Genomic DNA, 23023 nt, shown 5'->3' with positions numbered 1-23023 from the left:
CTCCTCTGTTGGCGAGACCGCTCCTAAGCAGTCTCTTGCAGAGGAACGCACTAGCGCCCAGTGGGGCGTTGTTGCATTACCTGCGCTCCACTGTTGGAGGAAACAGCCCCATTCTCAAGCTATTTCTTTGCTGAGGAGATTCACGAGAGTCACGAGAGGCTCCTGCAGTAGTCTTCGCCTTTCGTTCCTGGGGGAGAAAACTTTCACCAGGGAAGTACATTTTTCTTTATCCTTCATTTGGTTTATTGATGGTTTCTCTTTTTTGGTTCTTGAGAAAACATCCCTGGAGAGATATGCATCAAAGGCAGTATTTTCTTTAAAACCTCTTTCTGAAACAAGTCAGAAGAACTACCTGTGTTTGTTCTATATTAGATGAGCAGAGTATTATATTTGTTCTTGCCAACACGTCCTCATTTTAGCAGCAGTTTACAAGTGATGATTGTGCCTCTGCAGTTCCTTATTTCTTCACTTTGCGATTGTTGGTTGTATTTCATTTCCTAGGAGAGAGAGAAGCACATGGGGGTGTGCCGGAAGTGGCAACATTGCATTATAGGTGGATCCCCAGATACCCTGGGGTAGGTAGAGAGAACTCTTTGTTTTCGATGTTGTGAGAGAGGGGGATGGTACTTGTAATGTAGAACATGTCATCAATGTGTGTTCTCTTTTCCTATTAGTTCCATGTTGGAGGTTTGCAATCACCCTCTTCTCTCTTCTGGTGTCGCCACTTTTCTCTCTTTCTTTACAGGTAGGGTACACAATCATTACTATTGCTCATATTAATGTGTGCCTTATTTGAAGTTATTAAGTGAGCAAACAACTGGGTGTTGACTGACTGTTCTTGTGTCCTTCGCAGATCTCCTTCCCTGCTGTTCCCTAACCTTTCCTTACCTCGCTTGACTATCTCACTAGTCTGTGTTTATATGTATTCCGGACTTGGGGCAGTCGAGAGGTGGACCCCTTTGAGCATCAGCGCAACCCTGAGGATTTAAGAAGGTGGAACTTGACAGAATAATCGGCCCACGAATTTCATTCCTACTGGTTGTGCTGGTGTCAGATATGGCCACCCTGGAGGACGTCATAGCAGCCCTCACTCTAGTACAGGCCGAGCTCGCTGTTTCACGCAATGAAACAGCCGCTCTCCAAGCTAGGGTAGACAGGATGCAAAGAAATCCATTTGATGTATGGGGATTAGCACACCCTGCTGCTCTACCGGTAGTGGTAGAAATGCCTTCACAAATACCGTTAGCCCCTCCTGAAAGGTTTTATGGGGAAAACAAGAAAGTACAGGTGTTTATGACCCAGGCTCTGTTTCATTTTAATTGTAAACCAAAGTTGTTTGCTACCAATCAGGCTAGAGTAGCCTTTGTAATCTCGTATTTAGCTGGCGAGGCAGCTCAGTGGGCAGTCCCCATAGTGAAAAGAGACGACCCTTTGCTCTATGATTGGGATGCGTTTAAAACAGAATTTGAGAAGACGTTTGATCGCAGAGCAGAATCGTTCTCCGCTGATAAGGATCTGTTAGAACTCCGACAGGGAAGTACGGATCTGATAACTTACTTAAACAGCTTTCGCCGATTAGTAGCAGAAAGGGATTGGCATGAGTCTAAACAAGACGCCATTTTTTATCACGGACTTAAGGATGAGTTAAAAGACGTCCTTGCCCAGATAGACCCACAGCCCCGGACATGTACAGCCCTCATTGAGTTGACCCTACGCTTAGACCACCGCCTCAAAGAACGGAAGGGGATCACCGGCGGAAAGACAGAAACGCCCCACTGGTTGATCGAGCTCTACCTGTGGAACATAGCACTACGAAACCGGAACCTATGGAGATTGGTGCGGTGAGGGGGTCCTTGTCCCTCAGTGAAAGAGACCACCGACGCAAACAAGGTTTGTGCCTATATTGCGGGAAAAAGGGGCATTTTCTTCGTGACTGTCCCGTCAAACCTAAGTATGGACATACTCAACCAGGGCAAGTAGCCACTGTAGCTGCAGAAAAGGAAGTGGAAAACTTCAGAGCTTGAAGGCACAGGAAGGGGAGCCCTCAAGCGTGAGTATGATGCCTTCTGTGAATCACTATGCGTTTATGGAATCAGAACATTTTTTCATTGACTTGGATATCCGAATCAACCAGGAGCACAAACAGCTAAGGGCCATGGTGGATTCCGGAGCCACGGGGTGCTTCATGGACAGAAAAGAAGCCCAGAGACTCGGCATACAGCCCATCCACAAAACCACCCCAGAACGGGTTTATGCAGTGGATGGCAAGGAGTTGGAGTCAGGCCCAATCAGTTACGTTACACCTGCACATGAACTTATTTACGAAGGGTATCATCATGAATGGTTATCATTCAATATTATTCAAGCCCCTCAGTATGGCGTGATTTTAGGTCTCCCCTGGTTGCAAAAGCATGAGCACATCATAGACTGGACTAACAAGACACTATCCCTGCAGTCCACCTACTGCCATAGCCAGTGTAACCAGCCTCTCACAAGGCCGTCCAAAGCGTTAGCCACCCGACATCACATCGCCACAGCGGCTGAGAAGGACGTGACCCTACCAAAGTGCTGCAGGAAATATGCAGACGTATTCAACGACACCAAGGCGGAGGAGCATCCCCCACACAGGGACTATGACTGTCGGATCGATTTGGTTCCCGGAGCAGCTATACCTTATGGCAGGATATATGCGCTAACCACACCAGAGAACCTTCACTTAAGGAAATATTTTGATATGCACCTAGCTTTGGGATTTATTCGCTCTTCAAGGTCTCCTGCTGCATCTCCCCTCTTTTTCATACCAAAGGCCAATGGGGATTTGAGGTGTTGCATAGATTATAGAGCGTTGAATACCATCACTGTTAAGAACCAATACCCCCTACCTTTGATCCCAGTCTTGCTGGAACAAATAAAAACAGCGGTGATATACACCAAATTGGATCTCAGTGGGGCATACCACCTGGTACGAATGCGTGAGGCTGATGAATGGAAGACGACTTTCAAGACACGGTATGGGTTGTTTGAGTACCTGGTTATGCCATTTGGGCTGTGTAAAGCCCCCCGCAGCCTTCCAGTTCTTCCTCAACGATGTTCTCAGAGATTTCTTGGACCACTTTATTGTTGTCTATATAGACGACATCTTGATTTATTCAACCAATGAGAAAGAACATGTGATGCATGTAGGGTGCATTTTGCATGCACTACGGGACCACCATCTGTTTTGCAAGATAACAAAATGCGAATTTCACATGACCACTGTGGAGTTTTTAGGGGTCATGCTTATTCCTTTAGGTCAAGTTATGGCAGAGAGAAAAGTCAAGCCAATCACCGAATGGCCGTGCCCTCAGAACGTTAAGGATATCCAGAGTTTTCTGGGGTTTGCCAATTTTTATAGGCAGTTAATTCAGCAGTTCTCAGACATGGTAGCCCCACTCACCAGACTAACTAGGAAAAAGACCCCTTTTTTCTGGTCAGAAGAAGCGCAGATGTCATTTGAACTCCTCAAGAAAGCCTTTACTTCAGCCCCTGTTCTTACTCATGCCAATCCTGAAGTGCCCTTCATCGTTGAAGCGGATGCATCCGCAGTGGCTGTAGGGGCGGTTCTATCCCAAAGACATGAAACGACAGGTCATCTTCACCCCATCGCATTCATGTCCAGGAAACTCAATCTCGCGGAACAGAACTACACCATCACCGAAAAGGAGCTCCTGGCCATTAGAGATGCCTTTCTAGAGTGGAGAAACTGGTTGTTGGGGGCCACTCATCATGTGACAGTTTGTTTGGATCATCGCAACCTCCAGTTCATGTGAGCCGCGAGACATCTCACTCCATGCCAACTACGTTGGATGCTGTTCTTTGCCGAGTTTCATTTCATTGTCACATTTCGACCTGGAAAAGACAATAAGAAGGCAGACGCTCTTACGAGGCAATAAAACCCAACGCCTTCGTCTGTCGCGCCTGAGAGGGAAATCATAGACCCTGCCAAAGTGATCTGTACCATACAGACTGATGATTTCCTACAGAAAACCAGACAAAAGATCCAATCCTTCACCTGGAGAAAATGGTTGAAATTTCACCCTGAATGGCAGATGCACCAAGGCCTCCCCATGAGAAACCGACAACTGTTAGTCCCTACCACAGATCTGAGGCGAATGGTGTTCACATGGTGTCACGACCTTCCGTGTGCAGGTCACGTTGGAGGAAAGAAAACTCTAGAGAAGGTGTTGCGACGATTCTGGTGGCCGACAGTATGGCCGGATGTTCTTTTGTGGGTAAAACGCTGTTCCACTTGTGCACAGATGAAGACAGACCATTGGCCGATTCAAGGGCTTCTTCAACCTTTACCCACACCCGATACCCCGTGGGAAAGGTTTTCCGTGAATTTCATCGTAGGGTTACCCAAGGATCAAGGGTGCACAGCGATAGTAGTAGTTGTTGACTACTTGTCTAAGATGGGGCACTTTATCGCCTGCAAACAAGTACCATCTGCAGGTCATTTGGCAAGACTGTTGTTGACTAATGTGGTCCGGCTCAATGGCCTTCCGAAAGTAATCATATCGGACAGAGGGGCCCAATTCACTGCTAATTTCTGGAAAACTTGGTGTTCAGAATTACAAATAGAATCTTCACTATCCACAAGTTTTCACCCCCTAAGAGATGGCCAAACAGAGAGACTTAACCAAACTTTGAAACAGTTCCTCAGGTGTTACGTTCACAACAACACAGATGAGTGGGTGGAGTGGTTATGGGTAGCTGAGATAGCGTACAATAGCGCCAAACATGCCTCTACACAGCACACTCCTTTCTTTAGCACCTGTGGGTTTCACCCTCATTTCACCCCTTTTATCCTTCCTAGTCAGAATAACAAACTCCCTGAGGTATGCGAGAGACTGTCCCACATCCACACAACATTGTTGGAAACACGTAGCAATTTACTCAGAGCCAAAGAAAGATACAAAGCACAGGCAGACAAACACCGTTGACCAGGTCCCACCTACAAAAGAGGGGAATGGGTATGACTGTCAACAAAACACATAAGATTCAAAAGACATAGTGTTTTTAACCCCAAATGTATCGGTCCTTACTGAGTGGTTAAGCATGTCAACCCAGTGGCGGTAAAGTTGAAGTTGCCGACACAGTTACGCATACACCCTGTCTTCCATGTATCTCTGCTGAAACCCTCACACTGTCCTGTGAAGAAACTGCCTATACCTGTTTGGGTGCAGCAAGATCTAAAGTACGAAGTCAAGGGGATTGTGGAGTCGAAACTGGTAAGACGCAAACTGTGGTATCTCATTGCTTGGAAGGGGTACGGCCCAGAGGAAAACCCCTGGGAACCAGCAGAGGATGTGCATGTTGCTCGGTTGGTAACTGCTTTTCACAAAAGGTATCCTAGCAAGCATAGTATCAGTCAGTGTCATCCGGGAGGGGGATATACTGTCAGGCCCCACAGCCGGTTACGCACTGACTGCTCCTAGAAAGACAATTCAGACCATATCAATGGTACAAAACACAAACAACTACATTACCCGGCATGCCTAGCTCGAGTCACGCCTCACGTGACTCTGACGCTATGCGCTAAATCGGATATTGCGCAGTTATGGTAATCGGACGCTGACGATTATTTTACTCGTTTGGCCGTTCCGGAGGATTACCCTGGATTTATGGATTTACCTGGGAGTAGGTGAGCCGAGGACCCTTGAGGATTGTTCGGGCTTCGCTGCAAGTTGCCCATGTTTCCCTGCACCATCACGTCGCGCCGCGCTCGCTCCTCTGTTGGCGAGACCGCTCCTAAGCAGTCTCTTGCAGAGGGACGCACTAGTGCCCAGTGGGGGGTTGTTGCATTACCTGCGCTCCGCTGTTGGAGGAAACAGCCCCGTTTTCAAGCTATCTCTTTGCTGAGGAGATTCACAAGAGTCACAAGAGGCTCCTGGAGTAGTCTTCATCTTTCGTTCCTGAGGGAGAAAACTTTCACCAGGGAAGTACATTTTTCTTTATCCTTCATTTGGTTTATTGATGGTTTCTCTTTTTTGGTTCTTGAGAAAACATCCCTGGAGAGATACGCCTCAAAGGCAGTATTTTCTTTAAAACCTCTTTCTGAAACAAGTCAGAAGAACTACCTGTGTTTGTTCTATATTTGATGAATAGAGTATTATATTTGTTCTTGGCAACACATCCTCGTTTTAGCAGCAGTTTACAAGTGATGATTGTGCCTCTGCTGTTCCTTATTTCTTCACTTTGCGAGTGTTGGTTGTATTTCATTTCATAGGAGAGAGAGAAACACATGGGGGTGTGCCGGAGGTGTCAACATTGCATTATAGGTGGATCCCCAGATACCCTGGGGTAGGTAAAGAGAACTCTTTGTTTTCCATGTTGTGAGAGAGGGGGATGGTACTAGTAATGTAGAACATGTCATCAATGTGTGTTCTCTTTTCCTATTAGTTCCATGTTGGAGGTTTGCAATCACCCTCTTCTCTCTTCTGGTGTCGCCACTTTTCTCTCTTTCTTTACAGGTAGGGTACACAATCATTACTATTGCTCATATTAATGTGTGCCTTATTTGAAGGTGTTAAGTGAGCAAACAACTGGGTGTTGACTGACTGTTCTTGTGTCCTTCGCAGATCTCCTTCCCTGCTGTTCCCTACCCTTTCCTTCCCTCGCTTGACTATCTCACTAGTCCGTGTTCCGTGTTTATATGTATTTCGGACTTGGGGCAGTCGAGAGGTGGACCCCTTTGAGCATCAGCGCAACCCTGAGGATTTAAGAAGGTGGAACTTGACAGGTATATTGGAGTATATATTGGCTGGGCTGAGGAAGAACTTGAAGTATATTTATATATCAGGCAATGCATTCCTATTTGATGCTCCTACTATAAACATAGGACCTTCAAACTGGTGGTATGTCACTGAGCTTGAATAAACTGACAAATCTCCTAGGATTTCGTAAGGGGGCAGCATTTTTTAAAGCTCCGTATTTAATTGTGAAAAAGTGTGGTACTGTATCTCATTTCTCATTTTAGGTGGTCTGTGCTGTTTTCTGGTAGTAAAATGCAATTTTCATATCTTGTCTACACGGACAAAGTGCAACGATTTTTGCTGATGCAAAACAGCACCTACCCCCAAAAAACAAGAATGGAAGCAAAAGAGCACACACACCCTCACCGTGTGTAATGTAATGAAGAGTAACCTTTCGAAATGCTAGTGGATGCTAAAAAGAGCCAAAGTATAATGCAGCACTCATGTTCACTGTATCTGACCTGTTCTAAGCTCAAACTATATCTGCCAGTCATGTTGTTATACTGCAAATGGAAAATAAGAATTTTTTTGTTGGTGATCAACTGTCACTTTGTAACAGCCCCGTAAAATGAAAGGAATAACATATTTGTAATAAATGAAGAGATCAAAAGTGAGTGTTTACTGACTTCTGCGGCGCTGTAGCCTTGGCGAGGCAATAACCATTGTTTCCTTTCTTTAAAAAAATACATTTCTCTCTTGTCAAAAGGCACCGGCTGCTGACATTTGAAACTCAGTAACTGCCTTTCACATAATGTCACTTCGATTTCTTTTCCCTTCGTGGCTGGTATTACAGGAGTATTTTTCTGGACATTTTGCTGCAGCGGCTCTCTCAACATCAAGTTCAGATATTGAGAAACTAAGCCGCAGCTTTAGTTCCAAATGTTCCCTAAAACGCTTTGCAAGTCCATTTGTAGCCGCTTCAACGCCTCGTCAGTGGCTACATAAATACAACTATGATACAATATAATATATTTTTATATTATTTTTTAGTTACTAGGTAAATAACTCCCGTTTCAAAAGTGGAGCTGCCACCCTCCATCACCCCATTTCCCATACCACCTGTGGAAGCACAGCTGGTGAGGATGGGGAAACCAAAATCAAACATAAAACATAATGGTGAGACAATATAGACACTGCTGTTCACCCTATGTGGGAAGGGTATGCCCAGACGTGGGTCCCGTGCTCATTAGGCCACTGGAGTTAAACTATCCTGGCTGATGACGGCTGATAGCCAGAAACTGGTCCTAGGATGGTTGATTCCGGTCCAGGGAAGACATGGCTTGGCAGTTCGGGCTGGACTGTTCCCATGAGGTACCGGGTCAAGACTGATTTGCATATGGCCATGTCTGAACTGGGGTGGCTTGGTGAGCAAAATAACGATGGATTAAACCCAGATCTGTGACTGGGGGTGAATGTTTTGCCATTGTGCAACATTCCGTCCATCATCTTGTGTGTTTTGCTGAGACAATATAGACACTGGGCCAGACCAACCTGAAAAGAGCGAAACTAAAAGCAGCGCGAGTGGAGAAACATTAAGTACTCCAATTTTGGAGGCCATTGTGATGACCAGAGAGTAATTGGAAATAAAAGAAGAGGCAGTAGCGGTCGACTTTGGCCTCCTATAGGAAGACCAAGGTTAGCCGTCAGATTGGAGGACTTAGAATGAAGCATTGCTGCAGGATCTACACCCCGAGTTGACTAAGATGGGCAAGTAAATATTAGACAACACCGAGCCGATCGATTTCTCAGAAGGGTCAGCGAAAGATGCAGAAGGCTCCGTAATGTGCATAACGTTTGTGCAGTGCGGCTGCCGGATGGCAGGAAAGAAACACATATGGTCGGCTACTTGGAACTTTGGTTGACCTCTTGCCCTCCCCAAGCCTCTCCTCATCTCAACAGAGTGGGCACACCTAGTCCCTGCCCGATGACTGCCACCTGGCTCCCCACCCTGGCCTGTGGTGGTGGTGAAGCAATTACTTTTTATTGAAAAGGACAGGATATTGCAAGAAGCAAGAACACCTTGACATTTTGGCAAGGACAGTGGAAAAATAATCACAATTCCTGATTAAACCCTTGCGGTATAACACCAACAAAGCTCCTTTCTAAGAGTGAAATGAACACTGAGAAAAATGGGCATCAATTACGTGAAATATGCCATGTTACTCACCCCCTGCCAAGATGAACATAATAATGGACCAACACTCTTTCTTCTTCACCACTTTGGAAGCAGCAAGGACTGGGAAGAGTAATGCAGGGCTCCTAGGACAGCAGGAGAAACCACACAATTGGAGCATCAGAAAACACTCCACTGAAACAGGAACGTTAGAAATAGGCAGCAACTGCAGATCCTAATAGCAGCAGCCTCATCACCCAAACAAGTAATTTCCGAAAGGTGACAGATGTTAGTAGCAGCAGTCTTTTCAAAATTAGGAGCAAGAACAAGCCCTGAAGAAACTAGATTGGATGATACCGGAGAGGGCACACTATCAAACGATCCGGCAAGAAAAAATGGCACGCTCCGAGGGGTGACTCCACTGATGGCGGATGGCATGTTTTTATGGTGGCTACCTGCAGATGAACTCCAAGAGGGCAGCACTGGCCAATCTATATCTAGAAGATGATACATTCAGCATCACTATATGCCGACAGCATGATGACATTGGTTAAGGAAGTGGAGGCCGTCCTGGGACCATTCACCAAGACGCTAAAAGAGTTTGAAATAGTGTCTGGGCTTAGAGTGAACTGGCAAAGGCTAGAATGTTTCCCACTAGCCCTGATGCGGCCCTTACAATGGGTTGAATTGTGAGACGACAATATTAAATTGGGGCCCATTACATTCCAATACTTAGGGATAAATGTTTATCACTGAGACCTGGACCTTCAATCAATCAAAGTGCATTTGTAGAGCGCAGACCCTACCTTTAAAAAAGGTGTCCTAGCGCTAGTGCAGACTGACATCAAAGATCAGCGTGGAGATACTACATCTGTGAGAACAGCAGTGACTTTAAGGTCTTCCTGAACTCTAGTTCTGACTTGATCAGGCGCATGTTGGGGGGACAAGGCATTCCAGAGTTTGGTCATCCTGACCGAGAATGACCTTCCCCTTGACGCTCTTTGGCATTTCATGCCACACAAAGTAAAACTCAAGTGTCTAGATCTCAAGATGCGATCCTGTTGGTACAGGCTAAGCCTCTGCTTAAAATAGCAGGGTCCCACACCCCTTATGGCTCGAAAAGTTAGTCTGTGAACCAGATATGCCGGGAGCCCAATATACAGACTGTTTGCATAGTCCATCTGGGAGGTAACTAAGGCATGTATGATGATCTTACGGCTTTCCTCAGGCAGATCTCGTAACATTTTCCTCAAGGACTGTAACTTCCAGAAGCATGTGGCTGAATCTTGTTGGCTGTGTGCCGTAAAAGAGAGATCAGTATTAAACCTGATACCCAAATTTCTTGCAGACTCGGCAGGCGTAGGAGGCGGGTTCAATTCCTCCATCCACCAGAGGTTGGATGGCGGTGGTGAGCTCTGATAGACCTCAGTCTTATCTGCATTCAATTTCAAGCAGTTATCATACATCCACGTGAAAATCTGCTTCATGCATTCTTTGAATTTATTGAATGCCGCCGGGAAGTGCTCTTTGAAGGGAAAACCAGCTGTGTGTCTTCTGCATAGGAGACTGCTTTCATGCCCCAGGATGAAATAATGGTGGCTAAGGGGGCTCAGTAGTGATTAAAAAGCAGTGGCTCAAAGCAGAGCCCTGAGGTACTCCACACACCAAAGGTTTTGGTGAGGATGAGAAAGGTTCTAAAAAGACCTGTTGAGAGCTATCTTCTAGATATGACCGAAGCCATGAGAGTGCCACTCCCCTCACGCACAGATGATATAAGCGCTCCAGCAGGATCCAATGTGAGACCATGTCGGAAGCTGCCAACAGGTCTAAAAGTACTACCATGGCTGCATCCCTGCTATCTGCAGACTCTTGTACCGATTCAGAATTTTCCAGCAATGCGGTTTCTGTGCTATATCATGCTCAGAAACCCGATTGAGAGTCATGGAGGAGGTTAGTTGTTGCTGCAAAATTTGTGAGCTGTTTCTGGATCACCTTTTTGTGAATTTTCGCTAGGGCTGACAGCAGGGAGTTCGGTCTGAAATTACTAAGAATACTCAGGTCCGCATTAGGCTTATTCAGGTCGTAAGAATGCTTGTTTCCAGACACTAGTAAAACTACCCAGTTGTAGGGAAGAATTCCAGATCTGGTTCAATATGGGATTGAGCCAAAAGTGTTGTCCATGGCTTCTGGAGTGACAAAGGACTTAGTGATATTGAAAGTATCTTTAACTGAGTTTTCTGAGCGCTCAATGCAACTGGCAAAGGAGTCCCTCATCTTACTCCTCCTCAGTTTGCAAAATAATTTCAGAGCCTCCTTATATGCATTTTTGTCTTCAAGGTTTTACTGTTTTCTCTAAGTGCGCTCTAACTTCTTACCATGTCTCTTCGCCTCCCTCAGTTCGTCCGAGAACCATGGAGCTGAGGGTTTAGCTCTACTGGAAGTAACTGGTCTTATTGGGGCTACCGTGTCTAGGGAATTCTTGACTCATTAGATAAGTAAATATGTGTCACGGTCAGGATTGCTAGATATCTGGGGCACAGACTCCTGAAGAGCCTGCCCTAAGTTGTCTTCAGTTACATTTTTCCAGCTTCTCCTGTTTTCCAACACTTTTAGATTATTGCCTGACCTGGCCCTGAAGCAGAAAGAAGAAGGGACCAGGAAGTGGTCTGACCATACCGGGGGAGGGGGTCATCAGCTCCGACCTTATGATAGTTGGGAAAGATTAGGTCTAACGTATGGCTTGCTCTGTGTGTGGGTAAGGCTAAGTTCTGAGTAAGGTTAAGGCCATCCAGTGTAGAGATCAATTGGTATGCCTGTGAGAGTTTTGATCATCCACATATAGATTGAAGTCCCACAGAACTGTGATATTGGTATATTGTAATATCAGCTGGGCAATGGTGTCACAGAGCTCTATCATGTGCCTATGGGGACAATCAGGTGGCCTGTAAATCAGCAGGCTAGCAAAGGAGAAGGGTGGTGAGAGCTTGATGCAAAAGGTCTGGCCCTCAATAATTCCAATTTGGTCCAATCTTGATGTGGAGAACTCCCAGTTGTCTCTAAGGACAGTAGCGACACCGCCCCCGTCCTACCTCAATCCCGGTTTGCACACACAATTAAAAAACATGGAGGGACTGCCAAAGCCATGTTGGGGTTTTAACCCTCCTTCAGCCAGGTTTCTGTAAGGAACATCATATCCCAGGTAGTATCGTCTAATGGCAACCAGATGTCATCCGCATGTTTCGCGAGAGATCTGCTGTTGCTAAGGCAGCTCTCACTCTTGATGATCTATCGAAGTGGGGCAAGGAGATAGATACTGTTCCCCATTCTAGCTCTAACAGTGTTTCCAGCTTGAACTTGCAAAGCAGCCAAGCTCCATGCTTCCTGCCCCCAGATCAAGGCAGGTCCCATCACTACAAGGAACCCCCCTAAGAGCCATAAGAGAGTCTCTGGACCAGGTAATGAGCTGGGTCCTAGTGATTTGGGCAGCGTGGCTTGCGCTTGCCGCTGTCGGGCGCAGACAGGCTTGCCTTTGGCACGCCCACAGTGCGCGTCCGCGCTGCTGCTTTCATTAAATAGCTGAGGGGGAAGCCGGTCTAACAACTAGACTGCTGACCCTCCCAAGATGGCATCTGTCAAACAGCCCTACCGAGTGGTGGAAAGATGGGGCTCCCCTCAGAACAGAGCCTGCAGTGACCCGGCCCCCACCCTACCTTTTGGCAGCTACAGTGGTTAACAGCAACACACCGTAGCAACACACAGTAAGTCAATTATTGATTATAGCAATTAATTGCACAACCTGGAACATGCAGCAGTGTACTTGTAAAAAACAGTAATAATTCTAGATGGACATGTTGTGGAAGTGTTTGGGTCGCTGAGAACTGAGTTCTCCTACTGGAGATCATTGCTGCTGACAGTGACAGGACATGTTCCCCTATCCAAGATGGTGATGCTTTCCAGACTCTTCTACCAATTCACTAACCTGCCTCTACTGAAACTGAAGACAATATTTCAGGCATGAAACAGACTCCTGGCAGAGCTGATTTGAAATTGAGATAGATGTATAATGACAATTGCCCAATTCAACATACTGACGGCACAGGATTGTCTAAATACACCTGACTTTGAATTGAATTATTTAGCAGCACAGCTACAGTGGGCCGCAAGCTGGCCAAGTGGCAAGTATATCTAAGAGTTAGGCTATTTGATGACACAGGCCAGTGGGGGTCAACTATATCCTCTTTTCCTGCCTGAGATCAGTGTTCAACAGACTTCCTAGATTAATACGAGTGGCATTGAGATGGTACCAAAAGGGATTAAACATGACATCTCAGATTCAGCCTAGGATCCTGGGATACCCCTGGTGGGCTCTCAGAGAAGAGCAAAATTTCACCATATACTATATGGGGTAGGAGGATAATATTAACTTGGATATATAGGGTCTCCTCAGACTAACCAGCATCTCGTTAGTAAGCCTGCGGAATAAGTGGAAAAACAGACCTCAGCACAGTGAATAATGAGACTGAATGAAAAAAAATTGACTTACCCACCCAAGGTCTCCTACAAAACCAAGTTCCAATACATTCAGTTAAATCTATTACCTAGGACCTATCGTACTCTGCAAAACATTAGCAAAATATATTGCCAGCGGCGGCTTCTCCTGTTGAGCAGAGGAGCGTCTCCCCCCCCCCTGCTGAGGGGACAGAGAATGGGGAAAATGAAATAGAATAAAATTACTTTATTACCATTTTATTTTTCCTCTTCCAGCCGAGCTGGTTGTGAGGGTGGGGCCATTGCTGCATACTGGCAGCAGGGGGGGGAAGAGTGGTGCACAAGGTTAAAGTGCGCATGTTTTTTTGGTCAGCCGTTTTGCGACGGCCAGCCTGACATGCACACTTTAAACTTCTCCAACCCAGCTGTCTTGGACAGCCGGGTGCAGAGAAGCCACAGGCACCCAGAACACTAATCCAGCCCGCTCCAATCAATCCTGGTGCTACTCTAATGCTGGTTAACAGAAGGAGAGCAGCGTCTGGACTGGTTAGGGGAGTTGGCTGGGGCCTGCGCTGGCTGACGAGAAGAACACCAGGATCTGAGGACTTGCAGCAAGCAAGGTAAGTGAAGGTTTATTTTACTTTATTTTATGTTAACTGAATCACCGATATGCATTACATTAACGTTTTAAAGTTAAACGTTGCTGTAATGCATGTCAGCCATTTAGTTAGTGTTTGCCAATGTTATTTTCTCTGGTCGACTCAGCACCTTTCTCCCCCCACTGCAAATTAATTGATGGCAGCCTCTCGATTTGTCTCTGCTGTGCATTCCTCCAGACAGGTTACTTTCTGACGCAAAGTTAGGGCTTTCCCTGAAGTGGAAGAATTTTGAAAGTCAGTCACAGAGGTGCTATCAGAGGTCTTGGGACGGGAAGAACTCTTGGGTTTCCCACCATCCTAAAGAAGGTAGGATCCAAGCTTCTAGATCTCACGCTTTTAATAGTGAAGAGGGCTATCACAATGGCATCTTAAGCCCAGGACCTCTTCCTGTTATTTGATTCAAGGATGCATCAAAAAGATGGACAGGGGCTGAGAAGATAGCAAAGCACCACATAACGAAGAAAAACAGGGCTGAGGAAGCACCAACAGCTCAACAATAGGACTATTTATTCTCTTTCCTTTCCCAACTATGGAAGAATGACAACAAACCCTTGTGACCAAGCGACTGTAATCTATACTAATATAATAAAGAGAGAGCCCAAACCTTTGAGGCGGGTAATCTCAGGAACCACAGCACCAATAACAACACCCAATACAGCGTTGGAAAGGGCAGTTGCAGCAGAAGGACATAGGCTATGCAGACGCCCATCATATACATTTAAAAGGTAAAACAACCGTGCCAGCAAAGTAGTCACTTGTGGGCGTGTCTGCGTTGTGCTGGGGGCGTGACAAACGCTGGGGACGTGTGGTACGTTCCGCCCTTCATGCCATGTCTCATATCGTGTGCTAATCCCACCCTGCTCTCGTTAAATACCCCTGCACCCCATAATCATAACCCACCCTTACTCCTTAAAATACCCCAACACCCTTAAACACTAACCCATCTTAACCCTATAAATATACCCTGTACCCACAAACCACCCCTGAACCCTAAAATACCCCTGTACCCCAAAATCCAAACCTAGCCCTGAACCCTTAAAATACCCCTGTACCCGAAAACCCAAACCTACCCCTGAACCCTAAAAATAACCCTGTACCCCAAAACCCAAACCTAGCCCTGAACCCTAAAAATAACCCTGTTCCCCAAAACCCAAACCTACCCATGAACCCTAAAATACCCCTGTACCCCAAAACAAAAACCTAGCCCTGAACCCTTAAAATACCCCTGTACCCCAAAACCCAAACCAACCCCTGAACCCTAAAAATACCCCTATACCCCAAAACCTAAACCTAGCCCTGAACCCTAAAACTACCCCTGTACCCCATAACCCAAAACTATATCTGAACCCTTAAAATACCCAAACACCCCAAAACATATACCTCAGTACCCCAAAACATATACCTCAGTACCCCAAAACAAATACCCCTATACCCATACTTACCTTATCCAAACATTAAAAAAAACATGCTTTTACCATTCATGCATTTACAACGAATTTCGTTGTAAATGTATGCGTGGTAAAAGCATATAAAATGTAATGCCATGCATTATAATGGCATTGCGGAGTCATGGTACTTTCGTAATGAAAGTATGCGGAGTGATGGTATGCGGAAAGAAAGTTGCGGGATAAAGGGTGTTTACCCTCCCCCGGTAAGTACATTGGCGGCACGGCGGCACAAATGCACAGGTCTCTCTCATTGATGGCCAGCACCGACATCCACTTTTAGACACACCTCCTGCCACAAGTTCTAGAATTGCGAACTTTACAGCTGGGGAGCTACGTTCGAATCTCGGCATCAGCTCAACATCCTGTGATTCCAGGCATATCGCTTTGTCTCCCCGTGCCTACCACAAATGAATGTGTTCTTCTCTAATGTAAATTGTGCTCATGCCATGTTGTCGAGTTCGCGCTATATAATATTGCAAGGAAAAATAAAGTAGGGAAACTCGAGTTAACACACTACTGAACGCGCACTCTTAAGTGCATCAGCAGTGCACTGTGAATCAGAGCGTTTCACAGGCCTGTCACAGATAAGAAATGCTATCAAAACGAAATCCTACAAAACAATATACTACTGGCCGGCAGCAAATCATACCCGGACCACGTCGGGATGGGCTGCTAGTATAATAGAAAATAGTTAATTAAGCTATACTACAGAACTCTGAAGAAGGGGATTGCCTTTACCATAGTCAATGTTTCTTTGATCACCCTAAAGGTTTCTGCTTACCTCTCAATACAACAGTATGTCTAAAGCCACTGATTTGACCCTGGTCCACAACTGAAGGTTTTGTTGGTGTCAACAAAGGCAGGTGCGGGGCGTGGCTTGAGCGCCGCACAAGATGGCGGCTTGATACCGGAGCTCCGCTGACCGAGCCCGGCGCCGGCAGTTTATCTCCGCTAACACCGGTCTGACACGAACTCTAACCCCATAATCTGCCATCGGAATGTGAGGTGAGCAGGAGGATCCGTGCTTTGTTCCTTAAAACCAGCGACATGCGCTCATTTTTGTTGTGACGCGGTCCGTTATTTCGGCGGCCGCCATTTTCTTTTTTTACCGCGATCCCTTCATGAGCGGTATTTCCCGAATGTACGCCTCGTTCTCCATTCCACGGAACATTGGCTGTCTGCTCCCTTCCTAATCAGCTTGGGCACAATACAAAATGCCTATACAGTTGCAGTTTTCCTCCTCACATGTTTTGACGTGCAGACGCTGCTCGCACTAATTCTGCCTGTCTTCACCAACTTTGCATCAGTACTTCATGCCTTATCTTCCTGGTTGGCGCCTCTCTCGCCCGCATATTGATATGCGCTACGCTTGTTGACATCTTCAATTAACAAATCCTGGTTGGCGCCCTTTTTTCAACCGCATTTTCTCATATGCGCTATGCTTCCTGGTTTACTGCAATATTTCTTTGCGCAGAAATACCACAGCAACCTTCATACTGGACATTGATTTTTTATCATATTGCATAACCTGCGGGTCATCGCCGCTGCTGCCTTTGCGCTTATGCTCACATGCAATGTCTGTTGATTTGCTTCAGTGTTCTCTTCATGCAAATGCTATTTGAAGGTTTTTCTTCATGATGAAATGTATTTTTCACAGCCGATATAGTGATTAATCCGACTTCTCTTCAGCTTCATTATTTCTATTTGGCGCGCTTCCTGTACGCTTTCAACAGTGCCGAGCCACAGTGTTTCTTCTCTGAATCCTATTCCTATTGACTTTCTCTGGTGGTCTGTGGTGGCACTAATATTTTTCCTCTTATTTTTTCTATGGGGAAATTGCGTACTCTCAAGCTTACTGCTTCAACACCCAAACCGCGTCATTCTTCAGACTCTGACTCCACGACTCCAACTATGGATGATCCTGCTTCTCGAAAACCGGACTCAACTCCTGGGGCAATTCCAAAAAATACCTCCTCAAGTAAACTTTTGCAACCTGCTTCAACAAAGCGCCTCAAAAAAGACCCACCCTCCCCAGGCTCATCTTCACATTCTGCATCTATGGATCTTATTCTTGAGGAAATTCGTGCGCTAAAACCCTTCATGGCTGAGACTACTAAGACTTTGCAGTTTCTTCACGATAAATGGTCTACTCTTGAATCTCGAGTTCTTCTAGTAGAACAGGCCACGGAAGCCCTTCAAACTTCAAGCTCTAGGATTTCGCTTTTGGAAAAAGACGTTTCTCTCCTGAGGAGGCAAACAGAGGAGTTGGAAAATCGTAATCGCAGAAATAACCTACGCCTTTATGGTCTTCCGGAACTTACAGAAGAATCCAACCCAACTGCATTTTTTCAAACTTTTCTGCCGAAAATTCTGGATCTTCCTCCTTCCTCTTCACTTAATATACAACGTGCTCATAGACTTGGTCCTAAAGTTTCCAACAAACCCCGAGGAGTCATCATGCTGTTCTTACAATATACTGATCTCCTGCAGGTTCTTTCAGCAGCAAAAACTAAAAAACAAGTTATGTGGGAAGGTCATCGTCTTTATCTTTCTCAGGATGTGGCTAAAGTGACAGCTGATCGTCGAAAACAATTCCTTGATTTGAGACCACAACTACGAGCTCTGAATGCAAGATATGGACTGCTTCATCCTTGTCTCTTCAAGGTGACCTACAAGGATAAGACGACGACATTCGATGATCCACAGGTCCTTCAAGAGTTTCTTCATCAGCAGGAGACCGACATCATGGACACTGCTAGAGCTGTTTAGTCACGCATGAATGACCTGTTTACTTTTCCGTTATCCTACTGTGTCGTATTTTTGTCATATATTCCCTGTTGATTGATATCTCATTTTAGTAGTTTTGTTTTTGGTATTTTGTATTTTGTACTTTATATCTCGTATGTTTCTCTAATATTCTTCTTATTTTTTGTCTTCTTATAGATGATCTACCCCTTTCTTCATCCCGGTGTATTCGTGCATCCCGTCAATTTAGTTCTCTGCTGGTTCCTTCGGTGTTCAGTGGCGTGTGTTCCGTTGTCGTTGTCGTCATCTTCTGACGTCGTCACCCCCCATTCGTCTTCGTTCTGTATCTATTGGTATGTTTCTATGTTCTTCTTATGTTGCTCTGTCCTCTTTACTACTCTCTTTTCCTATCTCCTCTCTTTACTCTTTTCTCTCCTTTTTTCTTACTGTATTCTCTATCCACTCTCTTGATTTATTTCTCTTACTTACTCTATTTCTACATTCCTACAACCATTCTCTTCTCTTTCCAATGTACCCTTTCTGTTCTATCTTCTTTTCCATATCATTCTACTTTTGATTCATATTCCGAGTAGTCACTTGGAACGTTAAGGGGTTAAATAACCCTATTAAACGTCAACGAGTTCTGACACACTTGGCTAGGCTTAACGCTGATGTAGCCCTCCTCCAAGAATCTCATCTTTCGGAAAAGGAGGCTGTAAAACTCAAACGTTGTTGGGTGGGACATGTTTTCCATTCTCCTGCTTTAGGTAAGAAAAATGGTTCCGTTATATTGTGTCACAAAAAGTTAACCGTTTCTGTTGTATCTCAAGAATGTGACGTTAATGGTCGTTGGGTTTTTGTAAATCTTCTTATAGACAAGATACCAATTGTTATATTTAATGTTTATGCTCCTACAGGGGTTGACAAATTGTTTTGGCCTGCTATTTCTGAAAAACTGGTTATGCTTGATGAACAATATGTTATTTTCGGTGGTGATTGCAATCAAGTTCTTGACCCCATTTTAGACAGAAACTCTAAGGTTAAATTTGTTTCCTCCAAAATGCACTCCCAATTTACTGCATCTATTCATAATAACGCTTTAGTTGACATTTGGAGGCTATGAAATCCCGACCTTAGAGAATACACATTTTACTCTCCCACTCATCATTCCCAATCCCGTATTGATTACCTGTTCCTTAGCAAATCCCTAGCTCAACTTGCCCTTCATGCAGACATTGGTTCTATTTTAATTTCAGACCATGCTCCCGTTTTTGTTGATATTGACCTAGTCCCCTTCTCTCCTCATTCAGGACGCTGGAGATTTAATAATTCTTTACTCCTTGATTCTGATTTTTGCACTCAATTTACAGTTTTTGCCACTGAATTTTTCACACTTAATCATCTCCCTGAATCTTCCATTGTCGTGGTATGGGATTCCTTTAAAGCTGCTGTTAGGGGATTTGTTATGAATTACGTATCACAAAAGAAAAAGAAGTCTATTTCTAAGACAACTCAACTTCTGGATAAAATTAAGAAACTAGAATATGCTTATTATAACTCTACCTCTGACTCCTTCCTTCGAGAGCTTATTTCAGCCAAATTCGATTTTAACAAATTTACCACTAATGCAGCCTCTAATTCTCTCCTTAAATGCAACTCTCATTATTATGGAGGTCAAAACAAAATGGGCAAATTATTAGCTAATTATCTTAAGATAAGAAGGGAGAAAACAAAGATTGAGTCTCTACAAGGTCCGTCGGGTATTTCTTTGTTTAAAGATAAAGACATATTAAATCAGTTTGTTTCGTTCTATCAAACTTTATACACTCCTGAATCTAGTCCTGATCCCGCTGATCTCCTTACGTATTTTCAAGACATTCCTCCCCCTCCCTCCACTCATGTTGATTTTCTTACACTTGATTCGGATATCTCCCTCTCTGAAATTTCTCATGCTGTTTCTGTCCTTCGTCGTGGTAAGGCACCTGGGCCTGACGGTTTCACCATTGAATTCTATAATCATTTTTCCTCCCTTCTCCTCCCTAAACTACATCTATTATTTCAATCTTTTGTCGATTCTGGTTCTTCCCGGGGAACCTTTCAGAAAGCGCTTATTTGTTTAATTCCCAAACCAGATAAGGACCATACCTTATGTAAAAATTATCGCCCCATCTCCCTCGTAAATACCGATTATAAAATTTTCGCCAAAATATTAGCTCTTCGATTGGATCCCCTTTTACCAAATATCATTGGCCCTGAGCAATCAGGCTTTGTTAAAGGTCGTTTATCATCAGATAACTCCCGAGTTTTCTTTAATATTCTGAGTAAAGCTCCCTCCCTTTCTTATCCTTTGGCTGCCATCTCTCTTGACGCCGAAAAGGCTTTTGATAGAATAGGATGGGACTTTATGTTTCAAGCTCTCCGTTGGATCGGTTTCTCTCCTAAATTCATTTCTCTTATTTCATTACTTTATTCTAGCCCCCATGCTTCAATTTTTGCAAACGGTATAACTTCTGATTATTTTCCTCTTCAACGAGGCGTGCGTCAAGGTTGCCCCTTATCCCCTCTTTTGTTTGTTTTAGCTTTAGAACCTTTTTTGACTAAGATCAGACTTGATGAGCATATTTCTGGATTTCGTTACGGCTCCCAACAGCAAGTTAAACTATCAGTCTACGCTGATGATATTTTGTTATATTGTTCGGACCCACAATCCACTTTACCGTTCTTTTTGAATCAAGTTTCCTCCTTTTCTAAGGTTTCTGGCTACCGTCTTAATATTGATAAATGTGAAATTTTACCCTTAAACCCTCTCTGTCAAAAGCATCTCTTTCACAATTCTGGCTTTTCTTGGCAGCCTTCCAAGATTAAATACTTGGGTGTTTGGTTTGCTCCTCGTCTCTTAGATACTCTTAAGTTTAATTTCAATTCCCTTTCTGTTAAACTTAATGCGGCTATTACTCGCTGGAACCCTCTTTTCCTTTCTTGGTGGGGACGTCTTGACTCAATTAAGATGATGTTGGCACCTCTAGTACTTTACTCTATCTCCATGATTCCCATTCATATTCCGGACTATTACTTCAAATCAATAGATTCTATTTTGCAAAAATTTTTGTGGAAAGGTAAGAAATCTCGAATAGCCCTTTCTGCCTTGAAGAAAGATAAAACATTAGGAGGGGTTACATTTCCGAATTTCAAATCTTATCATACCGCTTTTTCATTAAAGCAAGCTTTGCGTTGGCTCTCTTCGGACCTCCCCTTTTATCCCCCTCTTTGGCTAAAGCTAGAGTCTTCTTTTCTTCATCCTTTTGATTTTCATGAGATTCTTTCCTTCACTTCTAATATAACATCTCTCCGCTCCCCCATTATCTCCCGTTCTCGTACTCTTCTCTTACCATACTTGTCATCCTCTTATCCTTCTACTTCCTCCACTCATATTCAGCCTATTTGGCATAATAAACTCCTCCAAATTCGCAATCACTCATTATATTGGAAGACCTGGCACTCTCTTGGTCTAAAATGGATCTCTCAACTTCTTGTGGATAATCAACCTCTTTCCTTTCAAGACCTCCAAAAACAGTTCTCGTTGCCCTCCTCTTCTCGTACACGATATATCTCACTGATTCCCTCTCTCATCCAATACCTCTCTTCACTTCCCGCTACAAATTCTATTCCTACAGCATATCTTCCCATTTCCAATGTCATTGAGCCTTCTGCTTCTTTTATCTATAAATCTATTCAGTCTTCTACTGTTCGTCTCAAATCTAGGGTTGAGTTGGCTTGGGAAAAAGATTTATCTCAAGTTTGGTCCTTCACTTTGTGGGACAAAATTTGGGCAAAAATTCATAGTACTTCCAGAGATGCAAACACTACCCAAACCTTATTTTTTGTTTATAATCGCACATTATTCACTCCATTACTTTTGTCATCGTTTTCCTCAGACACTCCCTCCACTTGTTGGTCCTGTCCCTGCTTTTCAGCTGATTTGAAACATATGTTGTTTGATTGTCCTCCCATTTTTCGTTTTTGGCAACAAATATGGTCACAGTTTCAAAAGATTTTCTATTTCTGTTTTTCCTTTTCCATTGTTAACATTTTTCTAGGTTCTCTTTCTCCTATTTTTGCCACTTCGTCCCATAAACATAAATTAATCGACCTTCTGATAGCCGTTGCCTTCCACCATATTACATCTCATTGGAAACAGGCTAAAGATGTCTCCTTTAATGCATGGTGGAACGCAGTTTGTTTTAATCACCGTCTGGACACTAACTTTGTTTCCCCCATTTCCCTTGCAATCAAACGTGATCTTTTATGGATTCCCCTCACTGAGTATTTATCCGGTGTTGCCCAAATCCCACCTACCACTCAAGTTCGGAATGTTGAAGTCCAAAAACCACCGTAATTGCATTTCTTCCTTGTATTTAATTTTTCATATCACTTATGTGTTTTATTCTACAGGATATACCTCACTTACCTTATGTTCATGAATAGTTTCGTTTGCCATATTTTATGTATCGATTTATTTATCAATTCTAATTTTTTGTAAGAGAGATTTCTTGTTTCTATAACTTATGATTGTTTCTTCATTTTCTGTCTTTGCTTCTTTATACTTCAATAAACTTCAAACTAAAACAAAGGCAGGTGCAATGACATTGTACTTGCAATGAATGTAGCTTATTTGGGCTATGGCGTCAGCTAAAGAGCACTGATATACTTGATGAGTATTTATCCTGACTTAATTGATTGAAAGTACTTGTTGGTTGAATGCCTGGATGCACAAAA

The sequence above is a fragment of the Lissotriton helveticus genome, chromosome 8, assembly GCF_964261635.1.
Source record: "Lissotriton helveticus chromosome 8, aLisHel1.1, whole genome shotgun sequence".
Lineage (NCBI taxonomy): Eukaryota > Metazoa > Chordata > Amphibia > Caudata > Salamandridae > Lissotriton > Lissotriton helveticus.
Note: the sequence above shows the minus strand (reverse complement) of the source record.